Source organism: Siniperca chuatsi, unplaced genomic scaffold (genome assembly GCF_020085105.1).
Source record: "Siniperca chuatsi isolate FFG_IHB_CAS unplaced genomic scaffold, ASM2008510v1 Contig00085, whole genome shotgun sequence".
Lineage (NCBI taxonomy): Eukaryota > Metazoa > Chordata > Actinopteri > Centrarchiformes > Sinipercidae > Siniperca > Siniperca chuatsi.
This window is the reverse complement of record NW_025322563.1, coordinates 1-26407: the sequence shown is the minus strand read 5'-3', so window position 1 is coordinate 26407 and position 26407 is coordinate 1. Positions and strand designations below refer to the sequence as shown.

The window sequence follows — 26407 nt, the reverse complement described above, 5'->3', positions numbered from 1 at the left end:
ACCCCCACACCCTCCCCTCTATCAAAGGCGGATTGGTGGTAATATCCGCCTTGACTCACACACCATCCACTACAGCACAAGCTGGGTGTAATCCGGACATTACAACACAGAGCCAAAGAAGTGCCCACAGGCTCAGAGGGTAAGAAGAAAGAGGAAAAGCATGTCCAGAATGCACTCTCAGCCTGTGGTTATCCTCTCACTTGGGCTATCAACAAAGTTAAAAGAGCCAAAAAACAGGACAAAAGTGTAACTGAACCGAGAAGGAACGGTGTCTCCATTCCTTATGTATCTGGACTGTCTGAAAAACTACAAAGGATCTTTAGACAGCACGATGTTCCGGTCCTCTTTAAACCAGGCAACACTTTAAGACAGAAACTCGTTCACCCTAAGGACAAGTTACCCACACAAAAACAGAGAGCAATGTTGTCTACTCCATTCAGTGCAGTGAGAGAAAACTGCAAAGAAGCGGTGCATAGGCGGAACCAAACAGCCACTTCACAAAAGACTTTATCAGCACAGGCGACACGCTAACTCAGGGTTACAGAGCGCCGTGCATTTGCATTTAAAAGCTACAAACCACACATTTGAAGACAGCGAGGTGAAGATTCTTAGTAGAGAGAAGAGTTGGTTTGAACAAGGCGTCAAGGGAAGCCATTTTTGTGAAGAAAGAGAACCCTCTTTGAACAGAAATGGTGGTCTGAGATTTAATCTGCCCAAAGTCTATCAGAGTGTATTATCACCTTGGTCACGCCTATCACATGCCAATCAGGCAATTTAACAGTGATGAAGTAGATGCAGCCAGAGAACAATAGGCCTGATTACTGATCTTTCAGCCATCTTGAAACTATTAGGGCAGTTTCAGGTGAAACTAGCTATTAACAGATACTCAGGCAGATTCCTCCTGAGGGCAGGGCTTATGTAACTCAGATTAACTTAAATTTCCAGTTGCCGTCCAATTTTTCACAATTGAGAATGACTTCCGGATGGGGCGAAATGTCTTGATTCTGAAAACAGTGTCCAGATGACTACGACTGAAACCTTTTTCTGGCGATAGAACACTCCTGGGCGAATGAGGGACTACACCGTCTTGCCCTGAAATGTTCTTTAGTCGATCCCTTTCAGAGGATCGACGACGTCTTTTGGCTGTGGCGCACCACGGTCCATCCATCATCATGAGCAAAACTCATGATGAAGGAGTTATTTTTAAATCCCAATAAATAAAATGAAATTATCTAAAACAGAAGTCAAATTTGAACTCAAATTTAAATTGTGAACTTAAAATATATTTATTTTTATAAATTTTATATTTTTAATTTTTAACAAAATAAATATTTTTTTAACAAACTAAACAATAATTTTTAAATAATAAAGTGTGCCTAGGCGCGACGTTTCCCGACCTCTTTGGGTCTTCTTCAGGCTAAGGCACAACTGAAAAAAAATGAAATGGCTTGCAGACTGGCAGAGATGTTGACTCTTCAATGGTTTGAGCAAGAATGAAAGAAAAAGCCACTGCACTCTATTTATACCCTCCTTGTAACTTGTTTTAACTTTGGTTTGTGTTCTTAACTTGTGTCTGTGTTTAAATTTGTATTTTGTCCACTTGTTTTTAACCCCTCATATGTCGATAAATATAAGTTTTTAATCAGGAATGAAACCGATTTTAATATTGTATATCCCAAAACATGCAATATTAATAGTTTTTATTTAAATATATTTATGGATTTTAAGTCTATGTGTGCATTTTTTTGAATATCTTTAGGGATACATTTTAGGAATAGGGTGGGGTTAGATTTGGTAAAGGGATAGAGGTAAGGTAAGGGGGAGGGGTGTGGTTAGGGTTAGGGTTAGGTTAGGTGAAAAAGGGTTAACTCCCTGCAGGGAGTTATAATGCACTGGCACTGATGTATTTCTTTGTATTCTAAGTTCATAAAATCAACAGGTGCTACTATGTGGTTCATAAAAGGTTTAAAAACCAAAAAGGAAAAATTAGGGGAAACAACAAATCAGTGTCTGGGACTAAAATCACTAAGAAATGGAATAGATGACTACATAGTCTAACAGTCGATGGGGGCTCAGTTAAATCTCCTGCAGCGGGAGATTTGAGACACCACCATTGATAATTCATAAAAGTAAGTACTCAGGTATAATTTCAGGAGAGCAGCTGGGTCAGAAAAACAAAAAGCAGACAAACAGAACTGCAGCAGAAGCGGTAAGTGCTGGAAATAAAAAGGTAAGTGCTGATTAATCAAAGGAGATACAAGAAATTATATAATAATATTAATATGAATAAGTGCTTCAATAGAAAAAAGCATGCATGTAGTAAATCATAATGTACATAATATTAGAAAAATATACAAATACACAACAAAAGGATAAAACCGAATAGCCCTGTTACAGCAATGTTTTATAATCCCAATAAACAAAATAAAATAAGTCAAATTTTAACTCAGATTTTAAATTGTGAACATAAAATATATTCATTTTTTTATGAATTTTTTATAATTTTTAACAAACTAAATAATATATTTTTTTAACAAACTAAATAAAATATATATTTTTTTAATAATAAAGTGTGCCTACGCGCGACATTTCGACCACTGTGGGTCTTCTTCAGGCAAAGGCACAACTTAAAAGAAAACTGAAAAGGCTTGCAGATCGGCAGAGATGTTGACTATGGATTTTAAGTCTATGTATAAAATTTTTTTTTGAATATCTTTAGGGATCAATTTTAGGAACAGGGTGGGGGTGGGATTTGGTAAAGGGATAGAGGTTAGGGAAAGGAGGGGGTGTGGTTAGGGTTAGGGGAAGAGGTTAGGGTTAGGGTTAGGGTTAGGGTAGGGGAACTGAACCTGACCCCCAGCAAAGTGGGAGACAGGACGTGCACGGTCCTTCCCCCAGTAGTCCCTACCCCCACCCTCTCTATCAAAGGCGGATTGGTGGTAATATCCACCCTGAAATGGTCTTTGTCGATCCTGTTCAGGGGATCGACGACGTCTTTTGCCTTGGCGCACCACGGTCCATCCATCATCATGAGCAAAACTCATGATGGAGTTGTTGTTTTGTTGAATACCTATACAAAAGTAAATAAAATTATCTAAAACAAAAATCAAAATTTAACTCAAATTTTAAATTATTTTTTAAAAATTATTTATTTTTTATGAATTTTTTATATTTTAAATTTTTTAACAAACTAAATAATATATTTTTTTAACAAAGTTGTTTCATCATATGCTAATGCTGCCAGACGGGAGTCAGTGGTGACGGGGGTACAGCATTTGGAAAAACCATGGGTCGACGACTGTCACACCTCCTCGTTAAGAGCAATTGAGGATGTAATCGCTGAACTCACAAGAGACAGAGAGATTGAAGCAGCTGTGGCTGATTTGCCTGATGCAGCACCAGCCCTTGTGGGAGCGGTGACTCAGGGAAAAGCAGGTCGAGGAGGATGAAAGTTTGGAGGAGAACTTCGTTTGTCGCTGAGTGGGTAACGGTGGCAAACAGAGGTGGAAAGGGAAAAAGAAAGAGGTTGGAGGTGGGCATTCCTGTTTTGCCACCCTCGTCCCCCCTCTCCACTGGTTAAGGCGAGCAGGTACAATGTACTTTCGGAGGTTTTGGAAGAGATGTACAAAGAAAATGAGTCTGATAAGGTGCTGCAGCCGCAAATGAGGGAGATGGAATGGAGAATGGGGAAACTGGAACGTCTTTGTCTCAGCAGGACATTACTGCATCAGACAGTAGCAGGCTTACACCCAGCGGTGTATCTGGAGAGTCTCAAGGTTGGCTGCTACTCTCTCAGATCATTTACCAGTTCCAGAAGGCAGCCCCTTACCTTCTGAGGACAGCCCTCCCGGTTCAGAGCGTGGTTTTCGTTCTGAAGAGCCAGATGAGGATGACTGTCTTTCATGACTGGTTAAGGGAAGGGATGTGAGTGAACCCAGAAGATTTGTTTTCCCCTTTTACACAGGCTTTCTTTATTTCTTTAAACATCAGGAGTACTCAGGCTCTATAAGCCAAGCCCTCGTGAGTGAGAGAAAGGGAGGAAAATGCAGGGCACATTTAACAGGTATTGTGTACTGGTCGCAATGGGGCAATATCCCTGCCAGTTTGTCTGCCAATCCAAAGCGCAAATCTGGCTGGATTTTCTTAGGCTTCGCCTGGCTGTCAATTCTGCGCCACGTCGCGGCCGATACGGTGATTTGGGACTGGGGGCCCAATGAGGTTCCACAAGGAACATCGGTGAGTCCACCCTGACTCGAGTCTTTTTGTCCAGCGTCGAGCAGAGCGGCGAACCTCTCTGTTCGCGTCCGTGTTTGGCTTTCCACGAGGCAGGAGAAGGGTGCACCGTTCCCGGCGGCGCCGCAGTACCAGGTCAATGCTTGGAGTGAGCGGAGCGAGCCCCGTTTTCAGCTCCCGGTGCTAAAAATCCGTTTAATATGTCGTCCCTTATAGAGGACATATCAGATATTAAACTGATAGGAACAGATTTTTTTATTACAAAAAAATGGTTTCAATTCAAAAACAGTTTCTCAAATACAGCATACATGCATCATTTCATTCAGTAGATACAAAGTCCATGATATCATTGCATCCCTACCAACATAACTGAAATTCTCAAAGAAACCCTTTTGCCATGAATCCTTAACCCCAGTCATTACCTGTTTTTTCCTTTCAGCCTGTATTGCGCTGAAAAAAACAGCAGAACAAGTCTCAAACTTCTCGTGGAATTCTCGACGTGATCGCAACAGATATGCCCGTGCCCTACACTCAAAAATTTCCTTAAGCTGCACTTTCAGGGAGTCGCAAACCAGCTGATTTACTGTGGCGCCATTGTTTCCCCTTGCGTACTCTAGCTCGAGGAGGCGCTGTAGGCGGAACACCTCTCTCTTCACCCACCTCACCTTCCTTTTACTATTATTTATACAAAAAGTCTTCATCCGCTCCTTGGCAACCTCCCACCACTCTATCACCCCAGGACACATTTGTCTGAGTCCCAGAAGGCCACTGAAAAACACTAGAAAATACTGTTTAAACAACTCTTCCTCAAGAATACTAATATTTAGGCGCCAATAACCAGGCCCAAAACCTGGCACACACGAGCGCACCTCAAACAGCAGCCCATCATGATCTGAAAAAAATACAGGGAGCAGCCTGCCTGCCAACAGACTCAAAGATTTTGCTAAAAACACATAATCCAGACGTCTGACTATTCCCCGGGAGTTACGCCATGTGGGACCGTCTACCCGCGGCCTGACCTCCCTCCCCCCATCTACCAGGCCATGTCTGGCCATAAGGTGGGAGATAAATTTTTCACTGGTATCCCTCCCCTTACCTAATTCCACATTAAAATCACCCCCTACAATTACCTGCCTATTTGTGGCAAGGTGCGGCTCCACTAGCCCGAACATCTCTTGCCTTCCTGCTGGAGTTTGCGGCCCATACACCACAATAACCCTCAGCTTGGCTGTCCCCCATGTGATATCCGCACCTATTATTCTCCCCTGGACAATAACAAAAACATTTTCCACCACGATCTCTTTAACTCCAAACAAAATCCCAACCCCTGTAGAGTGGACGCCCCCTACACTCCAAACTGAATCCCCTTTTGTCCATTCCCTTGAGAAGTTTCCAACATCAAACTTATTCCGCAGATGTACCTCCTGCAAAAAACAAATGGAAACATGCAGAGAGTCTACAAAATCAAAAATGACCCTTCTTTTAACAGAGTCCCTCATTCCTCTCACATTTAAAGAAAAAACATTCAAACAAACCATTGAAAACCCTCAAATTTAATTGTTTTGTTTCCAAAACTACGTTCCCCTCCCTACAGGGAGTAAAGATCCTCACTGTCCATCTGTTCTGCCCAGGAAAAGGGCTCTGGGTTCGGCGAGCTTGATGGCCTGTTGGGTCCATCATATGCATCTTCACTTGATGGGGATGTCAGCATAAGCAGGCCAGGGGAAAGATCAAAACCCAGCCCCAACCCTACAGGGAGCAGGTCGCCCGAAACTCCTCTGGACTGACCCATCCCCCCTCCACCTCCCTCCTCTACTTCCTCATCTACTCTGCCTTGCTGTCCTACTCCATCACCCCTCACCACATCTGCTCCCTCCACTTTTGCCTGGCCCTCTTTCCCCTCCCCCTTGTCTTTTTGCTGTGTCCCCCCTCCTCGCTCTCTCCACTTTCAGTTGGGAGCCCTGCTCCGAACACCTGCGAGCCTCTCCGTGCCCCCTGCTTCACCTTAGGGGAAACTGGGCCATAAATAGGCATAGGAAAAAGCCCCTCCGTGTTGTCCGAGGGGGCCTGGGCCTCCCCGTCCTCTCTGTCAGCCCAGTCTGCTCCCTGCACCCGGAGAGCTGCCTCTTTTGTATTCTCAGAAAGTACAGCACCCGACTCTTCCCGCGCTGGTCTCCTTGGGACATTACCCGCAGGTTTGTGTCCCTTTCCTTGCTCCTTGACTCCCTCCAGCACACCACTGGTTTTGGCTACTTCCGCAAAAGTCCTCCTGCGGCTAGGACAGCTCTGGTACAGGTGGTCCAGTCCACCACATCCATGACAGGCCTTAGGTGCAGTGCAATCTTTGGCCTCATGGCCCCGCTGCAAGCAAAGACGACAGCTGGCTCCAGCACAGCCCGCCTCCGTGTGACCAGACTGCCTACACCGCCTATAGAAGGTGGTTGCCGGGAGTAGTATAGAAAACCACGATCCCCACCAAGGCTAAAAAAGCAGGTGGGTGCTTCAGTCCACCAGGCCCTTCTGGGACAGGGGTTGAGCAGTACCTGGAACTGCCGCGCTCCAGTCCAAAACCCCATTGGATCCTTCATGTACCTAGCAGCTGTCACAACCTCTCCATACTGCTCCAAAAATGCAGCTAACGCCAGGTCAGTCACAAAAGGGTTGAACATATGTACGGTGATGGTTCTGAAATTTGGTCGGTCTAGATTCAGAACCTGGTAACAGGACAAGGGCCTTACCCCAGCTTCTTTGCTGCAGACTTCAACCACTCTTCTGTAGAGATCCTCATCCATCAGGGTGACGTCAAAAGCCTTTTCCTGCTGGTTCCACTGAATACAATAGACTTCTTCCACCTTCAGGTGTAGCTGCCCGATAGCCACACTGTTCCAAAAAAGCTCATGATAGAACTTGTTCTGCATCTGAAACAGCCTGGAACCGCAAGGTAAACCTCAGACCAACCTTTGGGACCATCTGCTGGTTGTGGGCTGTTGCAGCCATGTTGTTTCTGTGCATCGGATATCCTCCTCTTTGCAGTTGTCTTTCCGTCTTGCACCACTTGATCTTAACCAAAGGCCGAGAAGCGATGAGCCCTGACGCTTCGCTTCGGGCCCACCTCCTGGAACGCTTCTCCCTTGCCCTAGTGCAGAGTCTTGTCTCTGCGCACAACAACGGCTGCTTCCTCAGCACCGCCTCCCAAGCGTCCCACGCCCGATTTCGCCTGGGGCAGCTCTCTTGCTTTTTCCATTCTGAGGTATGGAAAATGTCAAAATATAAGGGCATTTCTTATATTTTGCGGTTGGTGGGCAGTCACGTGATAAAAGGTAATCTATGCGAGAGGCTCTGGTGCCATCACCTCTGAACCAGGTGAAGCCCTCCTCTCTGGAATGCATGGTTTTAAAACAGTCCAGAAGTTTAAAATCCCTGCATATGCCCTGCAATAAGACCGATGTTTTGTCGATTCTAAAATCTTCTCCTGTTCTTTTCCTATCTTTCTTGCTTAAAATGCAATTAAAATCCCCCTACAACTAAAGGTGCCCTCCTAGCATGTGGAACTGCAAGTCTTCTAAAAGGTCATACCTGTCATTTTTGTCGTTAAAGCCATAAATATTTAAGACGTTAAAATCTTTTCCCATAAAAGTCAAGTGTGCTAAAATTGCCCAGCCGTGCCTCACCACAGTGCTGCCCTTCACCAAGACCAGAGGGTTTTTGATTAAAATGGCCACCCCATTCAAAAGTGTGCCAAATGTCAGTGGTGACAATTGGGAACATTTTTGACATGGCACAACTCGGTGTCCAATTGGGAACACTGAGGGCTCCATTCTGAGGTATGGCAAATGTCAAAATATAAGGGCATTTCTTATATTTTGACATTTGGCACACTTTTGAATGGGGTTTTGGGGGTTGCCAAATGTCAGTGGTGACAACTGGGAACATTTTTGACACGGCACAACTGGGTGTCCAATTGGGAACACTGAGGGCTCCATTCTGAGGTATGGCAAATGTCAAAATATAAGGGCATTTCTTATATATTGACATTTGGCACACTGAATGGGGTTTTGGGGTTGCCAAATGTCAGTGTGACAATTGGGAACATTTTGACACGGCACAACTCGGTGTCAATTGGGAACACTGAGGGCTCCATTCTGAGGTACGGCAAATGTCAAAATATAAGGGCATTTCTTATATTTTGACATTTGGCTACTGAATGGGGTTTTCGGTATGGCAAATGTCAGTGTTGACAATTGGGAACATTTTTGACAAATGCTGTGACAAATAGGAACATTTTTGACAAATGCTGTGACAAATAGGAACATTTTTGACGCGGCGCGATGTCCACTTGGGAACATTTTTGACACGGCGGAACTTAGTGTCCAATTGGGAACACTGAGTGCTCCATTCTGAGGTATGGCAAATGTCAAAATATAAGGGCTTTTCTTACATTTTGACATTTGGCACACTTTTGAATGGAGTTTTGGGGTTGCCAAATGTCAGTGGTGACAATTGGGAACATTTTTGACACAGCACAACTGGGTGTCCAATTGGGAACACTGAGGGCTCCATTCTGAGGTATGGCAAATGTCAAAATATAAGGGCATTTCTTATATTTTGACATTTGGCACACTTTGAATGGGGTTTTCAGGTATGGCAATTGTCAGTGTTGACAATTGGGAACATTTTTGACAAATGCTGTGACAAATAGGAACATTTTTGACGTGGCGTGACGTCCATTTGGGAACATTTTTGACACGGCGGAACTTGGTGTCCAATTGGGAACACTGAGGGCTCCATTCTGAGGTATGGCAAATGTCAAATTATAAGGCCAATTCTTATATTTTGACATTTGCCATACCTAAATGGAGTGGTCAAAATACCCAAATGTCAGCTTTTCATCTGGCCATATTTTCACACAGATTGGGACAACTGACCTCAAAGTCGCACCGATCCCCTCGTCTCGGGTCATTCTTTCAGCATTTTGAGTGCCAATACTGCAGACACCTTGGTTAGCTAACTTCTTTCCGGAACATTCTCCAGAGTTGCAGTCAAGTCAGTCTTAACGAGCATCCAAAACTGTGTAACGTGTGTCAATTTCATAACAATACCTCTCATGAAGTCTTGATTTTTGGACTTAATCAAAAGCCTTTTTTCCTTCACAGGCTGAATTTCACATTTTCAACCACAGTGTCAGGCCCATCCCCACCCAGTGACACCCAGGAACATTTTTGACACAGCGGTTGTCCAAATGGCAACCGGGATCACCGCATTCAAATGTGTGCCAACTGTCAAAATATAAAAATTATTTCTTACATTTTGACATTTGGCACACTTTTGAATGGGGAGTCAGGGGTTGCCAAATGTCAGTGTGACAATTGGGAACATTTTTGACAAATGCTGTGACAAATAGGAACATTTTTGACGCGGCGCGACTTCCACTTGGGAACATTTTTGACACGGCTTAACTCGGCGTCCAAAGGGGAACACTGAGGGCTCCATTCTGAGGTATGGCAAATGTCAAAATATAAGGAACAACCTTCTATTTTGACACTTGGCATACATCAGAATGGGGCACTCAGGGGTTGCCAAATGTCAGTGTGACAGACGGGAACATTTTTGACACACTTCAATGTCCAAAGGGGAACACTGACCGCTCCATTCTGAGGTATGGCAAATGTCAAAACCATTTAGAGGAACATTTTGTTGCCGCAGACTTGGTGTCCAAGGGAACACTGAGGGCTCCATTCTGAGGTATGGCAAATGTCAAATTATAAAGAACAATTCTTCTATTTTGACATTTGCCATGCCACATCAAATAGAGTGACTCAGAAATTATGCAAATGTCAGTGTGACAGGCGGGAATATTTTGGCTTACAGATTGGGACAACTGACCTCAAAAAAGTCGAACGATCCCTCGTCTCCATCATTCTTTCCAGTATTTGGTGCAAATGCCTGAACATTGGTTAGCCTAGCTTCTTTCGGAACATGCTCCAGAGTTGCAGTCAGAAGTCGGTCTTGAGCATTTGTAACGATGTATCAATTTCATAATACCTCCTCGCAAGGCTTGATTTTCAATCAAAAGCCTTTTCTAACGTTCAGAAACCACAGTGCAATGCCCATCCCCACCCAGTGACACACCAGGAACATTTTTGACAAAGCGGTTGTCCAAATGGCAACGGGATCACCGCGTTAAAATGTGTGCTACCTGTCAGGATATAAGGGTATTTCTTACATTTTGACATTTTGGCACTACTGGAGGAGGTCAGGGTTGCCAAATGTCAGTGTGACAATTAGGAACACAATGCTGTGACAAATGGGAACATTTGTGTGATAGGAACATTTTTGGCACGGCTTAACTCGTCGTTGAGGAACACTGCAGGCTCCATTCTGAGGTATGGCCAAATGTCAAAATATAAGGAACAACCTTCTATTTGGACAGTGCTTGCATACATCAAATAAGGGCACTCAGGAATGCCAAATATCAGTGTGACAGGCAGGAACATTTGACACACTTCAATGTCAAGGGAACACTGGCCCCGCTCCATTCTGAGGTATGGCAAATGTCAAAATATTATATAGTGTGACAAGCGAGACATTTTTGACACGCATTTGTCCCTCGAATGCTGATTTTCACATTTTCTAGCACAAGTGCAATGCCCATCCCCCACCCAGTGACACACAGGAACATTTTTGACAAATGGGAGGAGAGACCGCCAGAGTCTGCAGGAGCCGAGATGCTGTTTGGGGGCACACCACGGAGGAGGGGACCCCCTCAGGGGGTCCCACTCCGACAAGAATGGAACACCCCCTGGGAGGAGAGGTCACTCTGACAGCAATGAATGCCCAGTTGACAAATGGGAGGAGGACCCCCTCCAGGACAGTCTACAGTTGGGAACATTTTGACAAATGCCCGTCTCGGGGCCCGTCGCACGCGCGGAGGAAGGAGGACCCCACATCCAGGACTGGCACTCTGACAATTGGGAACATTTTTGACAAATGGGAGGGAGGGCCCGCCGAGAGTCTACCCAGGCGAATGCCCGTCTCGGGCGCGCGTGGAGACCTCCGCCGGAGCCCTCCGGGGCAGGCTCTGGCGATCGGCGTACGCCCCAAATGTCGAAAATGTTTCCCGAATGAACACGCGAAACGTAAAGACCCGCGACCTCAGAGGGCCTCGTTAAGTCGCGTTTGACGGGTCACGACCCTTTACGCTTCGAGCTAGAGCTGCGACCTTTTCGGTTGAAAGTCGGGGTTGCAGAGAAAGAACTGGTGTGATTTTGGTGGTCTGGGTGCATGCTGGGGTGCCTAATAACCTGCACAAAGGTCAAAGGTCGCCAGGTGTCCCAAATGTCAATTTTGACATTTATGCGGCAGGCGAAAAGTTCGACAACGACCTTTCCGTTTGAAAGATAAAGTCGCGATTGGAGCCGTTCAGCGCTTGGTGGCGGTCGGCGTGCGGGCTGAAGTGCCCAAAGACCCACCACGCAGGTTATTAATTAATTATTCAATTTATTACATCAAAAATTCATAACTTTTACAAAGCGTCCAGAGACCCCATATTAGGCACGGACCTTGAGGCGGGCGGGCGAGGCGAGCCAGCAGCGTCCGAATCCCCAGCGGCACCAGGGAGTCCGTTAAACCACGCCGAGAGCGGACGGGGTAGGAAGCGACAAAACTCACACCCTCCATGACTTTTGGACGGCTCGGAGAGATTTTTTTTCGGCTGGCGCGGAAAGCTCCGATTACCGGTATGTAAATCGCCGGGCCCGAAGGAGCCACGCCCGACTAAGGTCGGCCTCTGGGGCGCTTCGGCTGCGGCTGGCGAGGACGTGACACTTCCATACATTTGAATGGGAAATTTGGAAAGGGCGAGCAGATGGGAGGTTATGCGAATATCAAAAATGTTCCACGTCGTCAATTTTTGTAAGGGCGCTCTGTGAGCGGGACCGTTTCTGACACTTGACTTTTTTTGGGGCGCGTGTCAAAATGTTCCGTTCGTCAATACATATTTCCATCGGACCCCCTCCACTGTAACGGTCGACCGAGTGTGAAAAATGTTCCACGTCGTCAAATTTCCTGCCAAGGCCCGCTCTGATGAAGCGGGACCGTTTCTGACACTTGACTTTTTGGTAGCGTGTCAAAAATGTTCCGTTCGTCAATACATTTTCCATCACGGACCCCCTCCACTGTAACAGTGGACGAGCGTCAGGAATGTTCCCGTCGTCAAATTTCATAAGGCCCGCTCTGTGGCAGAGCGGGACAGTTTCTGACAGGTCGACCGCGGGCGCGTGTCAAAAATGTTCCGATTCGTCAATACATATTTCCCATACGGACCCCCTCCACTGTAACAGTGGACCCGAGCGTCAGGAATGTTCCCGTCGTCAAATTTCCATAAGGCCGCTCACAGCCGAAGCGGGACCGCGTTTCTGCGCAGGTGCGACTGTCGTTAAAGCCATAAATATTTAAGACGTTAAAATCTTTTCCCATAAAGTCAAGTGTGCTAAAATTGCCCAGCCGTGCCTCACCACAGTGCTGCCCTTCACCAAGACCAGAGGGTTTTGATTAAAATGGCCACCCCATTCAAAAGTGTGCCAAATGTCAGTGGTGACAATTGGGAACATTTTTGACATGGCACAACTCGGTGTCCAATTGGGAACACTGAGGGCTCCATTCTGAGGTATGGCAAATGTCAAAATATAAGGGCAATTCTTACATTTGACATTTGGCACACTTTTGAATGGGGTTTGGGGTTGCCAAATGTCATTGGTGACAATTGGGAACATTTTTGACACAGCACAAATGGGTGTCCAATTGGGAACACTGAGGGCTCCATTCTGAGGTATGGCAAATGTCAAAATATAAGGGCATTTCTTATATTTTGACATTTGGCAGACTTTTGAATGGGGTTTTTTCGGTATGGCAATTGTCAGTGTTGACAATTAGGAACATTTTTGACAAATGCTGTGACAAATAGGAACATTTTTGACGCGACGCGACGTCCACTTGGGAACATTTTTGACACGGCGGAACTTGGTGTCCAAAGGGGAACACTGAGGTCTCCATTCGGAGGTATGTCAAATGTCAAAATATAAGGCCATTTCTTATATTTTGACATTTGGCACACTTTTGAATGGGGTTTGGGGGTTGCCAAATGTCAGTGGTGACAATTGGGAACATTTTTGACACAGCACAACTGGGTGTCCAATTGGGAACACTGAGGGCTCCATTCTGAGGTATGGCAAATGTCAAAATATAAGGGCATTTCTTATATATTGACATTTGGCACACTTTTGAATGGGGTTTTGGGGGTTGCCAAATGTCAGTGTGACAATTGGGAACATTTTTGACACGGCACAACTCGGTGTCCAATTGGGAACACTGAGGGCTCCATTCTGAGGTACGGCAAATGTCAAAATATAAGGGCATTTCTTACATTTTGACATTTGGCACACTTTTGAATGGGGTTTTCGGTATGGCAAATGTCAGTGTTGACAATTGGGAACATTTTTGACAAATGCTGTGACAAATAGGAACATTTTTGACGCGCGATGTCCACTTGGGAACATTTTTGACACGGCGGAACTTAGTGTCCAATTGGGAACACTGAGTGCTCCATTCTGAGGTATGGCAAATGTCAAAATATAAGGGCTTTTCTTACATTTTGACATTTGGCACACTTTTTGAATGGAGTTTTGGGGCTGCCAAATGTCAGTGGTGACAATTGGGAACATTTTGACACAGCACAACTGGGTGTCCAATTGGGAATACTGAGGGCTCCATTCTGAGGGTGGCAAATGTCAAAATATAAGGGCATTTCTTATATTTTGACATTTGGCACACTTTTTGAATGGGGTTTTCAGTATGGCAATTGTCAGTGTTGACAATTGGGAACATTTTTGACAAATGCTGTGACAAATAGGAACATTTTTGACGTGGCGTGATGTCCATTTGGGAACATTTGACACGGGCGGAACTTGGTGTCCAATTGGGAACACTGAGGGCTCCATTCTGAGGTATGGCAAATGTCAAATTATAAGGCCAATTCTTATATTTTGACATTTGCCATACCTAAGAATGGAGTGGTCAGAATACCCAAATGTCAGCTTTTCATCTGGCCATATTTTCACACAGATTGGGACAACTGACCTCAAAGTCGCACCGATCCCCTCGTCTCTGGTCATTCTTTCCAGCATTTTGAGTGCCAATACTGCAGACACCTTGGTTAGCTAACTTCTTTCCGGAACATTCTCCAGAGTTGCAGTCAAGTCAGTCTTAACGAGCATCCAAAACTGTGTAACGTGTGTCAATTTCATAACAATACCTCTCTCGCAAGTCTTGATTTTGGACTTAATCAAAAGCCTTTTTCCTTCACAGGCTGAATTTCACATTTTCAACCACAGTGTCAGGCCCATCCCCACCCAGTGACACCCAGGAACATTTTTGACACAGCGGTTGTCCAAATGGCAACTGATCACCGCATTCAAATGTGTGCCAACTGTCAAAATATAAAGGGTATTTCTTACATTTTGACATTTGGCACACTTTTGAATGGGGAGTCAGGGTTGCCAAATGTCAGTGTTGACAATTGGGAACATTTTTGACAAATGCTGTGACAAATAGGAACATTTTTGACGCGCGCGACGCACTTAGGAACATTTTTGACACGGCTTAACTCGGCGCCCAAAGGGAACACTGAGGGCTCAATTCTGAGGTATGGCAAATGTCAAAATATATGGCATTTCTTATATTCTGACATTTGGCACACTTTTTGAATGGGGTTTTGGGGTTGCCAAATGTCAGTGGTGACAATTGGGAACATTTTTGACACGGCGGAACTCGGTGTCCAAAGGGGAACACTGAGGGCTCCATTCTGAGGTATGGCAAATGTCAAAATATAAGGGCATTTCTTATATTTTGACATTTTTGGCACACTTTTTGAATGGGGTTTTGGGGTTGCCAAATGTCAGTGGTGACAATTGGGAACATTTTTGACACGGGCATGGAACTCGGTGTCCAAAGGGGAACACTGAGGGCTCCATTCTGAGAGTATGGCAAATGTCAAAATATAAGGGCATTTCTTATATTTTGACATTTGGCACACTTTTGAATGGGGTTTTCGGTATGGCAATTGTCAGTGTTGACAATTGGGAATATTTTTTGACAAATGCTGTGACAAATAGGAACATTTTTGACGCGCGCGACGTCCATTTGGGAACATTTTTGACACGGCGGAACTTGGTGTCCAATTGGGAACACTGAGGGCTCCATTCTGAGGTATGGCAAATGTCAAATTATAAGGCCAATTCTTATATTTTGACATTTGCCATACCTAAAGAATGGAGTGGTCAGAATACCCAAATGTCAGCTTTTCATCTGGCCATATTTTCACACAGATTGGGACAACTGACCTCAAAGTCGCACCGATCCCCTCGTCTCGGTCATTCTTTCAGCATTTTGAGTGCCAATACTGCAGACACCTTGGTTAGCTAACTTCTTTCCGAACATTCTCCAGAGTTGCAGTCAAGTCAGTCTTAACGAGCATCCAAAACTGTGTAACGTGTGTCAATTTCATAACAATACCTCTCTCGCAAGTCTTGATTTTTGGACTTAATCAAAAGCCTTTTTTCCTTCACAGGCTGAATTTCACATTTTCAACCACAGTGTCAGGCCCATCCCCACCCAGTGACACCCAGGAACATTTTTGACACAGCGGTTGTCCAAATGGCAACCGGGATCACCGCATTCAAATGTGTGCCAACTGTCAAAATATAAGGGTATTTCTTACATTTTGACATTTGGCACACTGTTGAATGGGGAGTCAGGGGTTGCCAAATGTCAGTGTGACAATTGGGAACATTTTTGACAAATGCTGTGACAAATAGAAACATTTTGACGCGGCGCGACGTCCACTTGGGAACATTTTTGACACGGCTTAACTCTGCGTTCAAAGGGGAACACTGAGGCTCCATTCTGAGGTATGGCAAATGTCAAAATATAAGGAACAACCTTCTATTTTGACACTTGGCATACATCAGAATGGGGCACTCAGGGTTGCCAAATGTCAGTGTGACAGACGGGAACATTTTTGACACACTTCAATGTCCAAAGGGGAACACTGACCGCTCCATTCTGAGGTATGGCAAATGTCAAAATATTATATAGTGTGACAAACGGGGACATTTTTGACACGCATTTGTCCCTCGAAGGCTGATTTTCACATTTTTCTAACCAAAGTGCAATGCCCATCCCCACCCAGTGACACACAGGAACATTTTTGACAAATGGGAGGAGAGACCGCCGGAGGTCTACCCAGGAACGAATGCTGTTTTGGGGCACACGGAGGATGGAGGCACCCCCTCCAGGACGGTCACTCTGACAAATGGGAACATTTTTGACAAATGGGAGGGAGGGTCCGCCGGAGGTCTACCCAGGAACGAATGCCCGTCTTGGGGCGCACGGAGGAAGGAGGGACCCCCTCCAGGACTGGCGCTCTGACAATTGGGAACATTTTTGACAAATGGGAGGGAGGGTCCGCCGGAGGTCTACCCAGGAACGAATGCCCGTCTCGGGGCGCGCGGAGGACCTCCGCCGGGCCTCCCGGAACGGGCGCTCTGACGATCGGGCGACGCCCAAATGTCGAAAATGTTCCCGAATGGACGAGAGGCGTGGCGGGAACCCGCAACCTCAGAGGGCCTCGTTAAGTGCGCTTTGACCGGGTCACGACCCTTTACGCTCGAGCTAGAGCTTTGCGACCTTTCCGGTCGAAAGTCGGGGTTGCAGAGAAGAACTGGTGTGATTTTGGTGGTCCTGGGTGCATGCTGAGGTGCCTAATAACCTGCACAAAAGGTCAAAAGGTCGCCAGGTGTCCCAAATGTCATTTTTGACATTTAGCACGGGCGAGAAAGTTGCGACCTTTCCGCTTGAAAGATGGGGTCATGTGGAGCGCTGACGCGAATTTGGCGGTCCTGCGTGCGGGCTGAGGTGCCCAAAGACCCACACGCGGGTTATTAATTAATTATTCAATTTATTACATCAAAATTCATAACTTTTTACAGAAACGCCCCAGAGACCCCATATTTCGCACGGACGGGCCCGGAACGAGCCAGCAGCGTCGAATCCCCCCCAGCGGCACCAGGGGGGAAAATAGGGTCCGTTCGACCCGCCGAGAGCGGACGGGGTAGGAAGCGACAAAACTCACACCCTCCATGACTTTTGGACAGCTCGGAGAGATTTTTTTTTTCCGAGCGCGCCAGAGCTCCGATTTTTCGGTATGTCGTCGCCGGGCCCCGAAGGGCCCCGCCCGACTAGGTCCGGCCCCTCTGGGGCGCTCGGCGGCGGCGCGGGACCGTGTGACACTTCCCATACATTTGAATGGGAAATTTGGAAAGGACGAACGAATGGGAGGTTATACCCGAATGTCAAAAATGTTCCCGTGCGTCAATTTTTCGTAAGGGCCGCTCTGACGAACGGGACCGTTTCTGACACTTGACTTTTTGGGCGCGTGTCAAAAATGTTCCCGTTCGTCAATACATATTTCCATACGGACCCCCTCCACTGTAACAGTCGACCCGAGTGTGAAAAATGTTCCCGTGCGTCAAATTTCATAAGGCCCGCTCTGACGAACGGGACCGTTTCTGACACTTGACTTTTTGGGCGCGTGTCAAAAATGTTCCCGTTCGTCAATACATATTTCCATACGGACCCCCTCCACTGTAACAGTGGACCCGAACGTCAGGAATGTTCCCGTGCGTCAAATTTCATAAGGCCCGCTCTGACGAACGGGACCGTTTCTGACAGGTCGACCGTCGGAGCGCGTGTCAAAAATGTTCCCGTTCGTCAATACATATTTCCATACGGACCCCCTCCACTGTAACAGTGGACCCGAACGTCAGAAATGTTCCCGTGCGTCAAATTTCATAAGGCCCGCTCTGGCGAACGGGGACCGTTTCTGACAGGTCGACTGTCGGAGCGCGTGTCAAAAAATGTTCCCGTTCGTCAATACATATTTCCACGGACCCCTCCACTGTAACGTTCGACAACGCTCCCGTCCGTCCACGGAGGTTTCCCAAACGTCAGAACGGTCGTCGGCGATCGAAACTTCCTGACGCCGCTTCCGAGCCCACCTCCTGGGCGCTTCTCCCTGCCCTGGTGCAGCCTCTGTCTCTGCGCGCAACAACGGCTGCTTCCTCAGCACCGCCTCCCAAGCGGCCCACGCCCGATATCGCCTGGGGCAGCTCTCTTTGCTTTTCACAGACGCGCAAGGCTCGGCCGGACGGCAAAGCCTGCCAAAAATAGGCGTAACTCATGGGCGTCCCTCTCCACGGAAGTCTTTAGTAAAAGGCGAAAGACTTGTGCGTTATGAAGAGAAACCCGAGCGAGTGCAGGCCTGGCCTCGAGAGCGGCCGACGAGCCTAGCGGCCCCGGTCACTACCCTCGCGGTAAGCCTCACTCTGCCGACGGAGTCCCAAATACCAGGCCACGGCCATTCCCCCTCAACCGCATTATCCCAGGCTCCATCCAATCGGATTGCGGAGAAATTAGGGCCTGGCTTTTAACATCAGGAGTACTCAGGCTCTCGCAAGCCAAGCCCTCGGCCACGAGTGAGAGAGAGGGAGGGAAAACGCGGGGCACATTCAACAGGTATTGTATACCGGTCGCAATGGGGCAATATCCCCTGCCAATCCAAAGCGCAAATCTGGCTGCCTTTTCGGAGGCTTCGCCTGGCGGTCGATTCTGCGCCGCGTCGCGGCCGATACGCGGCGATTTGAGACTGGGGGCCCAATGAGGTTCCACGAGGAACATCGGTGAGTCCACAGAGGGTTTTCCCACCGCTCCCAGCCCTAAGGGATGCCATCCACCCCGACTCGAGTCTTTTGGTCCAGCGTCGAACCTCTCCGTTCGCGTTCCGCGTTTGGCTTTCCACAAGGCAGGAGAAGGGCGCACCGTTCCCGGCGGCGCTGCAGTGCCGGGTCGACGCGTGGAGTGAGCGGAGCGAGCCCCGTTTTCAGCTCCCGGTGCTAAAAATCCGTTTAATACGTCGTCCCCTTATAGAGGACCTATCAGATATTAAACTGATAAGAACAGATTTTTTTTTTTTTTTTTGGAAATATATAATTTATTTGATTCATAAACAAACTTTACACATGTTATTGTACAAACATCACAACCAAGTCAACTTCACATTCAATAAGGATTGACTCCCATAGTCAAAGCCATTTAGTTCCTTATATGAGATCTATTCCACCTTTTTATTCACACTATGCCATAATGCCGGATGACATCAGTATGTCTACATGTGAAAACATCACCAAACCTAATCACACAAACATTTGAAATTCAACAAAAAGATCAACAATTTTAGCTAAAGAAGGTAAGCTCCCTTGACATCTATACATGTCCATAAATTATTTTCCATCTGTCTTTTATTGAGTCAATTCCCCACTTATTAATCTCCCTTTGGAAACACCTCTGCATTGCCTCTTCAATACTTTGTGCAGTGCCCCGCACTGACCACTTGGTCGCACCATTAATGACACTACATCTTACCTCCCATAACTTGGCCTTCACAATAGACACAAGTTCCCAGACTTTATTCGCTTTCTTTCCCCTAAATCAAAATCCATATACTGAACCCTTGTCCAAGTCAAATCCTTCAAAAAAACAAACTTTTGACCCAATTCCTTCCAAACTTGTTGTGCAAAAGGACACTCAAATAATACATGTTCTACAGTTTCTGTTCCCAAGCATCTCTCTCTTGGACAGAACTTATTTCTGGTCAGATTATGATTAAATAAGGTGTTCCTCACCGCCAATCTCTTGTGAAGCACTAGCCAATTAAAATCCTTGAATTTATTGTCTAACTGCTTATGTTGTGTTCTCTTCCACACTTCGGTAGGAATATGAATTGCATTTCTAGGGTCAAATCTGGCAATCAATACCTTATACAAATTTTTGTGATTAAGGACTAAGCATCTGTCCCAACACTCCTTGTACTTCTTTGCCCACCTGATTATCCTGTTATAGTACCCCGGCATGACTTCTGCATTGGGAAACCTATTATCCCATGGCACAGTTAAGGGTCTCAAATGACAAGCAAGCCAAAATTTCATTAAAGACTGACATTTATGCTGAGGAGGTGACATAATCGTCGTACAAACATTTGAAAAAAATAGCACATTCAACTTCAACCTGAAATTGGTCATGTCTCTACCTCCTCTCTCAACTGGCTGATACATTGTTTCTCTTTTAATATATTCATACCCTCCCCACATGAAATCAAACAAAGCTTTTTGTAGCTTAAAACAAATTGATGGCGGCATAGGAAAGACATATGCCACATGGAGTAATGTTGGCAATATGTCAGATTTTATAACTAAAACTTTACCACTGAAAGACAGCCTTCTTAATTTCCACATATTGAGTTTTGTTAACACTTTTCCTAATCTTATCTCCCAATTAGCTTCAACATCATCCCTATTACCAAAGGATATGCCCAATAAAATCATTGGCCCCGAACACACGGAGAGACCCAGAGTTGCGTCGATCCTATCCTTCCACTTTCCCACATTTTTAATTTGTGATTTCCCTTTATTGATCTTAGACCCTGAGGCACTTGAAAACACTTCAATAACATTCATAGCTTCATGTACACAAAAATCATTTTCTAAATACAATACTGTGTCATCTGCAAACTGAGATAAGGTCAGTGTTTCACCACCTGGCAGCTGTATGCCTTTAATATGAGCATTTTTCCTAATTGCACATGCCAAAATTTCAATAAACACCACACACAATGGGGCTGATGCTGGGCACCCCTGCCTAACCCCTCTGGTCTGCTTAAACAATTTCCCAATGTTGCCATTGACATTAACTCTGCTTCCTACCTCTGTATATAAAATTTTTAACCAACTTCTGAATCTATTCCCAAACCCAAATTTTTCCAATATCCTAAATAAAAATTCATGATTGACCTTGTCAAAAGCTTTCTCTTGGTCAAGGCTGAGAACAATAAGGGGAAGATTTCTTTCCCAGGAATAAGTTAATAAATCTCTATGCATTTGTAAATTCCATTGTATCTGTCTGCCTTGTACTGCACATGTTTGATCCGCACCTATGATAAAAGACAATGTGGAAACCAATCGGTTTGTTAGAATCTTACTAAAAATCTTGTAATCTGCACACAACATTGTTAAGGGCCTGTAGTTAGAGATTATACGATCATCTCCTTTTTTGTGTAGAAGGGAAATCACCCCCTCTCTCATAGATCTCCCCATAATCCCAGATGTGCAAATGAAAGTAAATACTTCCAACAACTGAGGCCCAATGTCATCCCAGAAAGTCAAGTAGAACTCTTTTGTAAGCCCATCTATTCCTGGCACTTTACCATTTTTCAGTGACATAAGTGCTTTCAAGATTTCTTCCAGTTCTATGTCCCTTTCCAACTCTATTTTCAAATAGTCAGGAACGGCGCTGTCTATGTTATTTAACAATATTGTGCCTTTTATATGATCTACTGTTTCTGCGCTAAAAAACTTGGAATAATGGCAAGAAACAACTTCTACTAAACCAACCGGATCGTCAATTTCCTCTCCTATTTCATTTAGAAGGGAGACAATACTCCTTCTCTTCACCCTTGCTCTAGACTGCTTGAAAAAATAAGAACACTTTTCATCCTTCTCCCACTTCTCCGTAAGACACCTAAATTTATAGGCCTCCGCTCTATTGTGAAAAAAAATACTCTGTTTATCTTGTAAGTGTTTCAGTAAGTCCTCATCTGTATGCCCACAAGTGTTTTTTTGTACCATTAAATTTTCTATTGATTTTTGCAGTTGATAGTATTCCTTTAATTCAGCTTTTTTTGATTTCTTTGAGTATACCTGCATATAATGTTTAATACGGACCTTTGTACTTTCCCACCACTCAGACACATTGCCATAATACGACTTCATTTTTACACACTCTTTAAAGAAACAACTGAAAGCAATCCTCAACTGCTGGACTCCTAGAATGCTGTTATTCAATTTCCAGTATCCTTTTCCAAACCTTATCCCCTTCAAGTTTAGTACAACAGTGAGCATATTGTGATCTGAATAAAACACAGGTGATACCTGAGCCCCACTCACCTGAAATTCTAATGGACAAAATATGTAGTCGATTCTACTCCTTGCCCCTCTACTATTTGACCATGTGAAACCAGGGACATCTGAATTAACTTTTTTATAAGAATCTACTAAGCTGTATTTTGTTATCACACTTTGGAAACTGGTTGCTGTTTTACTACCCTCACTTGGAGAATTGAAATCACCTCCAACTATAACATGGCGATTAGTCATAAAGACAGTATCTAACTTAAGGAACAGCTCACTTCTTTCTTTTGGTGTAGCATGCGCATATATATTCACCACTCTTAAGCCCATACCCTTCCATGCCACATCTGTGACCAAAACCCTCCCCTGTATCACAGAGAAACTCCCAACAATTTTAACTTCAGCAGTCCCACATAATGTACCCACCCCAGATGAGTGAACAACCCCAATACTCCATCTGGATTCCCCTTTAACCCACTCTTTTGTGAATCCATTCAAGTCCTCCACAGTCTTCAAGTGGACCTCTTGCAAGAGACACAGTGAGAAATCAACTGAACATAAATGTGAGAAAACCACAGCTCTTTTAGCCGCATTTCTCAAACCTCTAACGTTTAAAGTAATTATCCGAAATAAAGACAGCCTGTGTAAAAGGGGAAATATATCTTATGGGTTCACTCACATTACTTCCTGTAACCAGTCATGAAAGACAGTCATCCTCATCTGGCTCTTCAGAAGGAAAACCACGCTCTGAACCGGGAGGGCTGTCCTCAGAAGGTAAGGGGCTGCCTTCTGGAACCGGTAAGTGATGTGAGAGAGTAGCAGCCAACCTTGGAGACTCTCCAGAGACACCGCTGGGTGTAAGCCTGCTACTGTCTGATGCAGTAATGTGCTGCTGAGTCGAAGACGCTCCAGTTTCCCCATTCTCCATTCCATCTCCCTCACCAAGGCTGCAGCAGATTCAGTTTCCCAGTCATCACAATCTCTTTATTGCTTTCTTGCACCTTATCAGACTCCTTTTCTTCAGTACATCTCTTCCAAACCTCCGAAAGTACATTGTACCTGCTCGCCTTAACCAGTGGAGAGGGGGACGAGGGTGGCAAAACAGGAATGCCCACCTCCAACCTCTTTCTTTTTCCCTTTCCACCTCTGTTCGCCACCGTTACCCACTCAGCGACAAACGAGTTCTCCTCCAAACTTTCATCCTCCTCGACCTGCTTTTCCCCTGAGTCACCGCTCCCCACAGGGGCTGGTGCTGCATCAGGCAAATCAGCCACAGCTGCTTCAATCTCTCTGTCTCTTGTGAGTTCAGCGATTACATCCTCAATTGCTCTTAACGAGGAGGTGTGACAGTCGTCAACCCCTGGTTTTTCCATGTGCTGTACCCCCGTCACCATTGACTCCCGTCTGGCAGCATTAGCATATGATGAAACAACTTTAGGGCAGTGCTTAAATAAATGTGCCTCTGACCCACATAGACTACACTTTTTAGGATGGTCACAGCCTCTCATAGTGTGTCCCAAGCCATCACAGTTTCTGCACCGCACCTGCTTGCACGACGTCGCTAGGTGTCCGTATGTAGCACACTGCCTGCAGTACTTCGGCTGACCTGCATAAATCAGATAACCTCTATTGGTTCCAATGGTGAAAGTGGCTGGGGGATGGCAAAATCCGTCGTAACCGTTTGGGTCGTCTTTCAGCATGATGCGATATTGACGCTTTCCAGTCCATATCCCTAGAGTATCCCTAATTTCTCCCATACCCGATAGCACCGTTGCGTACCTGGCAAGAAAATACCTGGTTGCTTCTTCTGTTACCCAAGGGTTATAAATGTGCACTGTAACAATACGCTCACGGGTGCGACACAGGCTTTGCACCTGAAAGCTTTTCAGCGGGCCATCAGCCAAACGAGACGCCAGCCCTGTTACCTCCTCCATCTTGCTGATGGTAAAAAAGGTGACATCGTAGTACTTCTCCTTTGCGTTCTTCTGCAAACACAGAAGATCATCTGTGTTGAGTCCCAAAGCTCCAAAAAGAATGGTTTGCCCAAACACTGTCCTCTCCATGAGTACTTCATCGCATTTCGAAACAAATCTAATGGTATTTTTCAGCACAGTTAGTTGCTGTTGTAAATTAGCTGATGAATTTGACATCTTAAAGTCATCAGTGGTCCCTCCTCAACGCACTTGATCTTAGCCAAAAGGCCGAGAAGCGATGAGCCCTGACGCCGCTTCCGAGCCCACCTCCTGGGCGCTTCTCCCTTGCCCTGGTGCAGCCTCTTGTCTCTGCGCACAACAACGGCTGCTTCCTCAGCACCGCCCTCCCAAGCGCCCACGCCCGATATCGCCTGGGGCAGCTCTCTTGCTTTTCACAGACGCAGCAAGGCTCGGCGGCGACGGCAACGCCTGCCAAAAATAGGCGTAACTCATGGGCGTCCTCTCCACGGAAGTCTTTAGTCAAAGCGAAAAGACTTGCGTTATGAAGAGAAACCCGAGTGCAGGCCTGGCCTCGGGAGCGGCCGACGAGCCTAGCGGCCCAAGTCACGACCCTGGCGGTAAGCCTCACTCTGCCGACGGAGTCCCAAATTCCAGGCCACGCCCATTCCCCCTCAACCGCATTATCCCAGGCTCCATCCAATCGGATTGCGGAGAAATTAGGAGCCTGGCTTTTAACATCAGGAGTACTCAGGCTCTCGCAAAGCCAAGCCCTCGCCACGAGTGAGAGAGAGGGAGGGAAAATGCGGGCACATTCAACAGGTATTGTATACCGGTCGCAATGGGGCAATATCCCCTGCCAATCCAAAGCGCAAATCTGGCTGCCGTTTGGAGGCTTCGCCTGGCGGTCGATTCTGCGCCACGCGTCGCGCCGATACGCTGCGATTTGAGACTGGGGGCCCAATGAGGTTCCACGAGGAACATCGGTGAGTCCACAGAGGGTTTTCCCACCGCTCCCAGCCCTAAGGGATGGCAGGGGATATTGCCCCATTGCGACCGGTATACAATACCTGTTGAATGTGCCCCGCGTTTTTCCCTCCTCTCTCTCACTCGTGGCCGAGGGCTTGGCTTATGAGAGCCTGAGTACTCCTGATGTTAAATGCCAGGCCCTAATTTCTCCGCAATCCGATTGGATGGAGCCTGGGATAATGCGGTTGAGGGGAATGGGCGTGGCCTGGTATTTGGGACTCCGCCGGCAGAGTGAGGCTTTACCGCGAGGGTCGTGACCGGGCCGCTAGGCTCGCCGGCCGCCTCGAGGCCAGGCCTGCACTTGCTCGGGTTTCTCTTCATAACGCACAAGTCTTTCGCTTTACTAAAGACTTCCGTGGAGAGGACGCCATGAGTTACGCCTATTTTTGGCAGGCTTTGCCGTCCGGCCGAGCCTTGCGCTGTCTGTGAAAAGCAAGAGAGCTGCCCCCAGGCGATATCGGGCGTGGGCCGCTTGGGAGGCGGGTGCTGAGGAAGCAGCCGCGAGATATCAGAGACAAGAGGCTGCACCAGGGCAAGGGAGAAGCGCCCAGGAGGTGGGCTCCGGAAGCGGCGTCCAGGGCTCATCGCTTCTCGGCCTTTGGCTAAGATCAAGTGTAGTATCTGTTCTTATCAGTTTAATATCTGATAGGTCCTCTATAAGGGGAAGACGTATTAAACGGATTTTTAGCACCGGAGCTGAAAACGGGCTCGCTCCGCTCACTCCACGCCACGACCCGGCACTGCAGCGCCGCCGAACGGTGCGCCTTTCTCCTGCCTTGTGGAAAGCCAAACGCGAACGCGAACGGAGAGGTTCGACGCTGGACCAAAAGACTCGAGTCGGGGTGGATGGCATCCCTTAGGGCTGGGAGCGGTGGGAAACCTCTGTGGACTCACCGATGTTCCTCGTGGAACCTCATTGGGCCCCAGTCTCAAATCGCGGCGTATCGGCGCGACGCGTGGCGCAGAATCGACCGCCAGGCGAAGCCTCCAAAAGGCAGCCAGATTTGCGCTTTGGATTGGCAGGGGATATTGCCCCATTGCGACCGGTATACAATACCTGTTGAATGTGCCCCGCGTTTTCCCTCCCTCTCTCTCACTGCGTGGCCGAGGGCTTGGCTTGCGAGCCTGAGTACTCCTGAT

The 26407-nt window shown here is 46.5% G+C and overlaps 4 non-coding genes and 2 pseudogenes across 4 annotated transcripts; 2 read left to right on the top strand and 4 right to left on the bottom strand.

Moving 5' to 3' along the window:
* Window positions 1-4331: 4331 nt before the first annotated feature.
* Window positions 4332-4508, bottom strand: LOC122872699 (annotated as a pseudogene).
* Window positions 4509-18486: 13978 nt separating this feature from the next.
* LOC122872701 lies at window positions 18487-18599 on the bottom strand. Its single transcript, XR_006377254.1, has one exon. It is a non-coding gene; the product is annotated as a U5 spliceosomal RNA (small nuclear RNA).
* A 554-nt stretch (window positions 18600-19153) lies between these two features.
* LOC122872698 lies at window positions 19154-19331 on the bottom strand (annotated as a pseudogene).
* A 5360-nt stretch (window positions 19332-24691) lies between these two features.
* Window positions 24692-24802, bottom strand: LOC122872696. Its single transcript, XR_006377253.1, has one exon. It is a non-coding gene; the product is annotated as a U5 spliceosomal RNA (small nuclear RNA).
* Window positions 24803-25568: 766 nt separating this feature from the next.
* LOC122872695 lies at window positions 25569-25677 on the top strand. Its single transcript, XR_006377252.1, has one exon. It is a non-coding gene; the product is annotated as a U5 spliceosomal RNA (small nuclear RNA).
* Window positions 25678-25850: 173 nt separating this feature from the next.
* On the top strand, window positions 25851-26036 carry LOC122872694. The gene has a single exon (XR_006377251.1). It is a non-coding gene; the product is annotated as a U2 spliceosomal RNA (small nuclear RNA).
* Window positions 26037-26407: the final 371 nt, after the last annotated feature.